Below are 4,076 nucleotides of genomic sequence, written 5' to 3' on the forward strand. Positions count from 1 at the left end.
CAGCTAGCAGATTGTGAGGAGATGTTTTTTACAGTGTGTTCTGGGGACAGGCAGCTAGCAGATTGTGAGGAGATGTTTGCTATATATAACAAAAAAATGTTATAGCCTAAAAAACGTGTGACATCCCTTAGAGCACCTTTACGATGGTGTGGAAAGTGTAAAACGGAGAGAGAGCGAGAGAAAGTGTGTCTGTGTGTGTGTGTGTGTGTGTGTGTGTGTGTTATGTTTACTTCATGCTAAAGACTCCATCCATACTCCAGAGGGCAGACAAGGGGACGCTCCAGGACGCAGACGTGAGCAGCAATTTCCCATCCTGAGAAACACATACAGACAAGATATATATAAGATATAAGATATAAGAAGCGCTCATTTAAATGTTTTAACTTTTTATAAAACCTCAAGAAAAAAAGACTAAAAACAGGTGGGTTCAGATAGCGGATCTCAATCATAAAAGAGTAGAAACGTTAAGTTTTGAGTGGATGGCGAGCGTGAGAAGCCAGAATGGACGCCGATAAGATTCTGGATGGAAAGTTGACTTTTTTTTTTAAAAAGTTGCCAAATGTTCCATTGACGAGACCAAAGAAATCTGTGTGTCTGGTTGTTGTGAACTGAGCTATCACCTGATGGCAAAGGACACAGCTTTTAAGTTTTTACCCTTTTATTGACTGACAGGCTTACACTGTGTCCGACGTTATTTACTCCAAGTGAGAACGTTGTTGTGAAATTGAACACTACGGCAGGATTTATGCCAATGTTGTTTTCAATAAAAAAAACACATCCGCGCAAAGCAAGCCGATCCACTTTTCCATGTTGATAAGAGCATTAAAACAACGGGACAAGAAGAAATCAAAGGACATTTAGAATAGATACAAATGTGTGATTAATTGCAAGTTAACTATGACATTAAAAGACATTAATTACAAGCCAGTGGTTCTTAACCTGGGTTCGGTGAGTCAGTCTGAGGGGTTCGGCGGAGGTCAAGACACAAACCCGACTCATATGATTCGTGATGACACGCCCCGCTTGGCCATCATTGGCTGCAGGTGATCACGCAACATCGCTTGGCCTATCTGGGCTGCAGGGAATTTGGCGCGCTCAGTAGTCGAATTGCGACTGTCGGGATGGTACGTCGTGTGATTTCTTTCTTAATATTTTAATCCCTTCACACTAACTATGTCGAGCAAAAAAAGAAAGCGGTCGGACGAATATGTCCAATAAGGATTCACATTGTATAACGGAACGGGACGGGAGTCAGCTTCCTAACTGCATGATTTGCAATGCCAAGTCGAGCAATTCTAGTCTAGCAGCGGTAAAACTAAGAGAACCGTTCCTCAAGCTGCATGGAGATGGAAAACACAAGAACCCAACGCTCGCTGAATCCAAGATGAAGAGAGCCAGATTCGATGAAAATGCTCCTCTGCCTGTTCTCGGCTCTGTACCCATCAACAAACCGATCCTCACAGCATCGTACCAGTGAAATATATACCTGTGTTTTGAATTGTATTTTTCCAATTAAGAAGGGTTCGGTGAATGCGCATATGAAACTGGTGGGGGTCAGTACCTCTTAACAAGGTTAAGAACCACTGTTATAAGCCATGCAGCATTAGAAAACTCATAGTGGCTTATAATGACAGCATGGGGCTGCTGCTGAATGCTCCAAGAAGCTCCAGCGCAAGCCACATGTTTGTCAGCGTTGGGGTACCTACCTGCTCTGCTGTTTACGTAACCTGATGTATAGATGTACGCGTAGGGTATCTGAGTCAGAAAATGACATAATCACTGTTTTGGCTAACCCTGTACGTAAGTAGTTCTGTCAGATTTTCCTCTTGGCGAACATGTCTGTATATTAGACACTGAACATTATGCAAGGCTTTATTTATTTTTGTTGTATTTTGTATTTATGCGTTTGTGTATGTTCTTATTGAGATATGGATCCCCCACGGGTCTGAAATAAAGTGTATTGATTCCATTAATTGCGATTAAATATTGTATTCGTTTGACAGCACTAATAACCTTTTAAACTTAACACAGGGCTCGGTGCCAACCCTACTTGGCTCACGTCACTGAACTTCCAGCCTTCAGCCAACATGATGGATTTGATTCTGATCTGATCTGAAATATGAGACCCACCCTGGAGGGTTCGAGGTGCGTGATGGCCGACGTGTGGCAGGTGTAGTTGGCCTCCTCCTCTCCTGAGAAGACGTTGTAGAACTTGAGGTGACCGGAGCAGGTTCCCAGCATCAGGAAACGCTCGCGGGCCGAGAAGGCACAACAGGTGAAACCGCTCTCGTCTCCGTCGCCCTCGTGGAAGACCGACATCGGACGAAACCTGAACACCCAAAACAAAAACACAATAAAGGATTTACAGAAACCAACAGAGAAATGATGAATCAGAATCAGCTTTATTTGACAGGTATGAGGACTCATACGTGGAATTTTATTTTGGAGCATCGTTGCTCACACTGTGCTTACACATACAAAAACAACCAAAACTAAATACACACACACACTAATATATACACAATATATACATACTCTAAACAGAAACATTATAGAGGCATGAGTGCAATAAAGAGTTCAATGAAATTATTTAAATGTGGAGCATAGTGCAACGGATGCTGGGATAAATAGTATTATGTTATTATATTATAATATGAACATTATAAACAGTTGTGAAATAGGAAATGAGAATGATGAATAAATAAAAACTAATAAGTGAGATGTAAGACATGAGAATGATGAATAATACTAAATAAGTGGGATATTAAGTGGAACCAGTGACCAGGTGCTGTAGAGACCGTGGTACCGGGTTATGGACCAGAACTGAACCTGACACTGTGGGTCAGAAGTCAGCTGTTCATCAGAGAGATGGCTTGTGGGTAGAAACTGATCCTGAGTCTGTTGGTGTTGGCGTGCAGTGCAAAAAACCCAAAAGTATCTGAACATACTGACTGAATAACTCCACTAAAGATTATGAGACAGAAAATATGACTTTAACTTGACTTTAAGTAATAAATGTATTATTTGAATGTTAATAAACTGCAGAAGAGAAAGAAAAGGTGGAGATATAATCCACCTGGTTCCTAAAAACCTGGTTCTTCCTTTAGAAATAACATGTTTTTATTGTAAAGCACTGTGTAATATATGTTGCCTTAATTATTATATATATATTCTTTAACTTGGTTGTGTTTTTGCGCTCTATAGCGCCCCCCCAAAGGGGAGAAGCTGGACCAGGTTGTGTCCGGGGTGAGATGGGTCTGCAGTGATGGTTCCTGCCCGTTTCTGGACTAAATTCCCAGTAGTAGCTATCTATGCACCAGAGCAGGGGTCTTCAACAAGGGGTCCTCGACCCCTAGGGGGTCCCCGAAGGTACTGCATGGGGGTCGCGAAAGTTTTTCTCCTCACTGTGCCTCACACATGTTTAAAATAAAAACATGAATATACGAACCTGTGTATTGAATGCACAATAACAAGGTACATTTACACATGGCATTATAGGACCAGTTTGATATAACACAATTTTATACAATATATATATAATTAGGGGGTCCCCGCTCCATCTCGCCATCAGTTTGGGGGTCCTTGGCCTGGAAAAGGTTGAAGACCCCTGCACTAGAGGATGGATACCGGACCCGAGCCCGACGGGACCCGACCGGGCCGGGCCGGGTTGGAACAGATGTTTTAGAAAGGATGCTCGGGTTCGGGTCGGGCTCGGTCACATCAGCGCCATAAGACATTGAACATTTTTTTGTGTAAACTCATTCTTTTTTCCTGTTTATAACTTTTGGGTTTTTTATTTCTATTGGTTTGTTTTTTCTTTTTTGCTGGCTTATTTACTGTTTGGGTCTTACTGTATTTTACATATTTTTATCATGTGAAGCACTTTGCTCCTTTGTCTGTAAAAGGTGCTATAACTATCAAGTAAACCTATTATATTACACTCTCAGCAGCGGCAGCAAGGCATTAAACTAAACATATACAGTAGATGTGTGAGTGAACATCTCTTATTGGGGCGGCTTATCATTACAGGTTAAGCAAGGTATTTACTTTACTCAGATTTACTGACATAACCCCCC

The 4,076-nt window shown here is 41.7% G+C and overlaps 1 protein-coding gene across 1 annotated transcript in view; it reads left to right on the top strand.

Moving 5' to 3' along the window:
- Window positions 1–4,076, top strand: part of LOC117943372 (DDB1- and CUL4-associated factor 1-like) — a 35,581-nt gene that overhangs the window by 20,635 nt on the left and 10,870 nt on the right. The window lies entirely within an intron of this gene.

Source organism: Etheostoma cragini, chromosome 4 (assembly GCF_013103735.1).
Source record: "Etheostoma cragini isolate CJK2018 chromosome 4, CSU_Ecrag_1.0, whole genome shotgun sequence".
Classification (NCBI taxonomy): domain Eukaryota; kingdom Metazoa; phylum Chordata; class Actinopteri; order Perciformes; family Percidae; genus Etheostoma; species Etheostoma cragini.